This window comes from Podarcis cretensis (genome assembly GCF_951804945.1).
Source record: "Podarcis cretensis genome assembly, chromosome: Z".
In the NCBI taxonomy this organism is placed as follows: Eukaryota; Metazoa; Chordata; class Lepidosauria; order Squamata; family Lacertidae; genus Podarcis; species Podarcis cretensis.
In genome coordinates, this window is record NC_137184.1 from 3,037,554 (window position 1) to 3,044,395 (window position 6,842).

Consider the following 6,842-nt stretch of genomic DNA (forward strand, 5'->3'; position numbering starts at 1 on the left):
TACCGAAACATCCCTCTTTCCATTCATTTTTCATTTTCATATTTAATTCACAATAAATCAGTATTTCTGTTATTTCAGCATTTGCTGCATCAGTGATATATTATTTTAAAGCCTGGAGAATACATGCCTTTCAGCTGTTGAAGTAGCTTTTTGTGCTGACTGAGATTGCATTTTTGTTTTTATTTTTTCCAGATAATTTCCACTGAGTTTTGTACAACAGTCAGCTCAGGTACAAAGTAGGAACAAAGCAATACCCCTAACCTGCTCTCCCACCCCACCCCACAGAGCAGCTCTTTCTCTCTCTTTTTTTGAAATCATTTTTATTGTTTTTTCAAATACAAAGTTATAAACAAAAAACAAAACAAAAAGTATATTCATATAGATTCCTCCGAATCTCAGGACTTCCCCCCATCCCTTCCATGGGGTCCCATTTTGAACATTTAATACTGTATATTCTTTCATACTTCAATTTTTATATCAAACCATATTATCCATGGTAATTTTTAAACTACAAGTGAGATTAAAATCCTGCTAATGTTTCCATCTGCTTACAGTGGTCTCCTAAATAACTTATAATCCCCCCCCCATTCTTTCATAAAGTTTTTGTCCTCTTGGTTTCTGAGTTTTCCATTCAGTTTTGCCATCTCGGCATAGCCCATCAGCTTGGTTTGCCACTCCTCTCTGGTAGGGACCTTGTCTTCTTTCCATCCAGCTATTAACATCTGGGCAGCTGTTGTTCCATACATAAAGAGTCTCTTCTTTTCCTTTGGAATATTAGTATCTGTAATTCCTAATAGAAATCATTCTGGTTTTTTAACAAAAGCTGTTTTAAACATTTTCATTGTATATCATCTCCCAGAAAGCTTTTATTACCTTACAAGTCCACCACATATGATAAAAAGTACCTTCTTTTTCTTTACATTTCCAACAAGTATTTGTAGTTGTCCTATACATTTTTGCCAACTTGATAGGGTTAAATAGCACCGGTACATCAATTTCATAGAGTTTTCTTTCAAAGAATAACATTCCGTAAATTTCAAATCTGTTTTCCATAACCTTTCCCAATCTACTATCAGAATATTATGTCCCAGATCCTTTGCCCAGTGTATCATTACTGACTTGACCTGTTCATCTTTTGTATGCCACTCTAAAAGTAAGCTATACATTTTGGACAGTAATTTAACATTATTTTCTAGCAGATCTTTTTGAAATCTTGATATTTCACGACTGCAACCGGAAACTGTTCTTAACCTGAAGCACCACTTTAGCTAATGGGGCCTCCTGCTGCTGCCGCGCTGCCAAAGCACGATTTCTGTTCTCATCCTGAAGCAAAGTTCTTAACCCAAGGTACTATTTCTGGGTTAGCGGAGTCTGTAACCTGAAGTGTATGGAACCTGAAGCGTATGTAACCTGAGGTACCACTGTATTTTAAGAATATAATTTAATTGGTGAAACTGTAACCAATCCATTAATAAATCCCTTAACTCCACATAATATTTTAGCTCTTAATCAATCCAGATTGAACTCATTACTTGCTTACATTTCTATACACTGTGATAGGAATTTTGAGGTCTTAGATATATGGTTATGTTCATAAGCGTACCAACCAAGCACGCACATAGATCAGCACAGGAAGACCAACCTGGAACCATTTTGATTCCTAAACTGAGCAAATGTTTTCTCTGCAAGGTCAAAGTGGGAAACCTCCCACATTGTCTCTTTCCTCACAAATCCTGTCTTAAGGGCACATTTAAGATATGAATAGGGTGTAAGCCTGCGACCTGGCTCAGGAACTAAATATTTATCATTACAAAAAACTGGCCAGACTCCCCAGGCAATCCAATCAAGTAAGCAGGGCATCCAATCAAGTAACCTGCCAGACAGGAGATAAACAACAATAGGAGAAAAACAACATTCAAATTTCTGTTTTAAGACTGCATTTTCTGTGATGTAGGTATGATGTATCTGAGGGGTGGTCTTAGGTTACACCCCTTCTGTGATGTATGTATGATGTTTCTGGGGGTGGTCTTGATCTACAGGGTGGCAATTTCAAAAGTCTTTATAAGGCCTTGTGCGCCATTTTTCTAGGTTCCTCCTCCTCTCCTGCGAGTGAGGGGAGCACCCTGTTGCAACAGATCAATAAAAATCAAGCTTACTAGCTGCTTTGCTTCTCAATATTCTCTGGTTGGCCTCTGTTATCTTCTCCTACCAATAGGGAACCTATATAAGGACTCTATATGGGCTCTTGGATATCCCATAAGGGGAAAAGGGCAATTTTTGTTTACAACAACACAAATAGTGGTACAGACACACTGGTATTCCAAAATAGATACAAAAATAGGCTAAGTCACAGCCACATCAAACTTGCGAAAGAACAGTAAGTTGTTGTATGTGTACATATTCCTGGGTTTCCCTGAAAGGCACACTCTCCAAACTTTAAAACAATCCTAGACCTGTGTATAATTGGTACTGATCTACCATGTTCCTGTATGCTGATATATTCAATAAATGGATACCAAAGAGCAACAAATTGGTTTGTCTCCCTTTGTCCTTTTATCACCTGAACTTTATGGGGAAGGCTTTGTTTATTTTAATGTTAACTTCTGCATTTGGTTTGAGTTTAGAACGTTGTTGGTCTTATATCATTGTTGAATTTTGTTAGCCATTTTGGGTTTTGTTGGTAAACAAGGTAGGGTATACATTGTTTTTTTAAATGAATAGAAAATCATAGTGTGCAAATCCAGACCTCCCTAGTGCACTTTTTCTTGCAGGGTTTTCACAATACAGTCCTCCTAGGATATTGCCACCTGCACAACAGTAAACGTTGTCCCCAAATTTGAGCCACATATCATTTACAGTTTTCCGTCTGCTCACAAAAAGTACCCTAAAAAACAAATACCACACATTGGACAAAGCATATCACAAGTAAACCAAATGTGTTTTACAGGTGGCCTCCTTTTTTGTCCCAATCAACGTACAGTAACACATTGGAGTAATTTGTGTTATTTAATTTTAATATGCTCTTTTGAAGCACTGGGTTTTTTGTTTTGTTTTTATTATTGTTGTTTTGAAATTAGATACAATATCAGTCAAAACATAACATCAGAAACAAAAAGAAAACAAATAATTAATTACATATACAACAATAAGGGTAAAATAATAATGGCAAACACATTCCAAATAATCTTCATCTTAACACAATCATCTTGTGGAGCTTAGGTGGGCATATCTTGTTGAAGAGTGTGAAGAGCCCTTTTTGGCTGATAAGGTCAAAGGCCTTCATCAGGTCTATGAAGGCAATGTACTAGGTGCATCTCACAGCAATATAGCTATCCTCAGAAACAAGAGGAAACTGGGGATATCCAATTAATTGTTAAAATCCTGGAATGCCTCACACCTCCAGCCAACCCCTTGCAGTTTACACAGTGTAAAGCCAGCTTTCCAGCCTTCTACTTCTCCAAGAATAGGGCACATTTCTGGCTTCAACCAATCTGGTCCTAGACTTCCAATAACATGGAAACCAAAGCGATCTATTTTTTTTTTTAATAAATTTTTTATTAATTTTCCCAATTTTTAACAAACACAACAAAAACAACATAGAAACAAACACATAAATTCATAATTTCTTAACCTTATTTCCATAAGCCTCTTTTCTCGGACTTCCCCATACCTTCCCCTTTTTGCATCCTTTTATTTTTAACAATTATTCAACAACCCTTTTAGCCAATTAAATATAAATTCATTCTCCCTTTCAATTTCACCCTAAATCAAACAAAATTTACCGCTGTAATTCTACGTCTTCCTCACCCTTAGCATTTTAGCACTCCTCAATTTTATAGTAGCTCTTAAGATATATTTTAAACTTCTTCCAGTCTTCTTCCAGAGTCTCTTTCTCTTGGTCGCGGATTCTGCCGGTCATTTCTGCCAGTCCCATAAAGTCGATCACTTTCGCCTGCCATTCCTCCAGCATGGGTAGCTCTTGTGTCTTCCAATACTTTGCTAGAAGAATCCTTGCTGCCGTAGTAGCGTACAAAAAGAAGTTTTTATCCTTCCTCGGCACCAGCTGGCCGACCATACCCAAGAGAAATGCCTCTGGTTTCTTATGAAAGGTGCATTTAAGTACTTTCTTAATCTCATTATAAATCATTTCCCAGAAGGCCTTAATCTTTGGGCAGGTCCACCAAAGGTGGAAGAAGGTACCTTCAGTCTATTTACATTTCCAACATTTGTTATTGGGCAAATGATAAATCTTCGCAAGCTTGACTGGAGTCATGTACCACCTGTAAATCATTTTCATAATGTTTTCTCGTAAGGCATTACATGCCGTGAATTTAATACCTGTGGTCCATAACTGCTCCCAGTCAGCAAACATAATGTCATGACCTATGTCCTGTGCCCATCTAATCATAGCTGGCTTCACTGTCTCATCTATTGTATTCCACTTCAACAGCAAGTTATACATTCTTGATAAATTCTTAGTATTGGGTTCTAACAGTTCTGTTTCTAATTTCGATTTCTCCACCTGGAAACCGATTTTCCTGTCTTGTTTGTAGGCCTCCATTATTTGAAAATAATGGAGCCAATCCCGTACCTTGGACTTTATTTTCTCAAAACTTTGTAGTTTAAATTCATCACCTTCTTGTTCTAAAATTTCAGAATATTTTGGCCAATTAGTTCTCATATTAAGTTTCTTTACCTCCTTAGCCTCCATTGGTGAAAGCCACCTGGGAGTTTTATTTTCCAGTAAATCTTTATACCGAATCCAAACATTATATAGTGCTTTCCTAACAATATGATTTTTAAAACCCTTATACACTTTAACCTTGTCATACCAAATATATGCATGCCAACCGAAGCTATTATCGAATCCTTCCAAGTCTAGAATGTCTGCATTTTCAAGAAGTAGCCAGTCTTTTAACCAGCAGAAAGCTGCCGATTCATAATACAATCTTAAGTCCGGCAGGGCAAACCCCCCTTTTTCTTTAGAATCAGTAAGTATCTTAAACTTTATTCTGGGCTTTTTGCCCTGCCAGACAAATTTAGATATATCTTTCTGCCACTTCTTGAAACAGTCCAATTTATCAACAATTTGTAATGTCTGAAACAAAAATAACATTCTAGGCAATACATTCATTTTAATTACTGCAATTCGACCTAACAAGGACCTAACAAGGTTCGACCATATTTCTAAATCTTTCTTTATCTCTGTCCAGCACTTATCATAATTATCCTTAAATAAGTTTACGTTCTTAGATGTCATGTTAATCCCCAGATATTTTACACTCTTTGCCACCGTTAACCCAGTTTCCTCTTGGAATCTCTCTCTTTCAACATTTGTTAAGTTTTTTTCCAGTACCTTAGTTTTTTGTTTATTCAACTTAAATCCTGCGACCTGACCAAATACTTGAATTAATTCTAGAACTCTTTTGGTACTAGTGTCTGGCTCTTGCAAAGTCAATACTAAGTCATCTGCAAAGGCCTTCAATTTGTAATGTCTGGCTCCGACCTGAAACCAAAGCGATCTAGGCTTGTGGGCATTCCCAAATCCTGAGGGTGGCAATCACACGGTGACTCCACTAGCCTGTGAATCTTCTTTTAGAAATAAAATGTAGGGCAGCGGGTCAAATAGAATACACAATAAATTAGAGCGCTGTGCTTCTAAAACTGCATATACTGTATCCTCCACACACCGCCTATTGCCCGCCCCCAAAGCTCCCATTCCACCAGTCTCTCCCTTTTTATCAAAGGGAGGGAGGGCAAGCAAAAAGATAGTCTGCTTTAAATAATTTTTTTAAACGCTTTTCAATATGGAGGAAAGCTATTTAGGGGGAACCAACAACATAAACACCTCCAGAAAATAAAAATAAAAACTCTTCCGCCTCTTTTTTCACCAGTGAGTGTGATGGAAGAAAGAATGGTTTCCAGTTGTTTGTTTACGTTCTTTGTTCTTTTTTTACTTTGCCACTGGAACTTTGATTGCCTAGCCGTGGGAGGTTCCTCCTGGATTGTTAGCAAGCTCTGCATAATTAACCAAGCCTTAAGTGGAAAGATACCTGTGTTGCTGGTTGTGTGAGGGCTTAGCTACCCACTGGGAAGCTGTCATATCTCCACCATTTGTTCACAGGTATAGTGACATCACCTTGCCAACAAAGGTCCGTATAGTTAAAGCCATGGTTTTCCCGGTAGTGATGTATGGAAGTGAGAGCTGGACCATAAAGAAGGCTGATCACCGAAGAATGGATGCTTTTGAATTCTGGTGCTGGAGGAGACTCTTGAGAGTCCCATGGACTGCAAGAAGATCAAACCTCTCCATTCTAAAGGAAATCAGCCCTGAGTGCTCACTGGAAGGACAGATCGTGAAGCTGAGGCTCCAATACTTTGGCCACCTCATGAGAAGAGAAGACTCCCTGGAAAAGACCCTGATGTTGAGAAAGATGGAGGGCACAAGGAGAAGAGGACGACAGAGGACGAGATGGTTGGATAGTGTTCTCGAAGCTACCAGCATGAGTTTGACCAAACTGCGGGAGGCAGTGGAAGACAGGAGTGCCTGATGTGCTCTGCTCCATGGGGTCACGAAGGGTCGGACACGACTAAATGACTAAACAACAATAGTGCCTTATTGAAACATTTATCACAATGTTATTTCAATATTGGTATTCAACGATATGGCAATTTATCGCAGAGCCCGTGTCCTCTGTGACAGCAGTAACTTTGCCAATTCAGGCAACACACCAAACCATAGTTAGCATAAATAATGGTTTACAATCCTACTTCAAGCTAGTTTCTAATTCTGATTTGCAGCATGACTGCAAACCAAGGTTCTGTCAAGTAATAGTCATACC

At 38.3% G+C, this 6,842-nt stretch overlaps 1 long non-coding RNA gene across 1 annotated transcript in view; it reads right to left on the minus strand.

Moving 5' to 3' along the window:
• LOC307207994 overlaps nt 1–6,842 on the minus strand; it is a 149,873-nt gene that overhangs the window by 125,458 nt on the left and 17,573 nt on the right. The window lies entirely within an intron of this gene.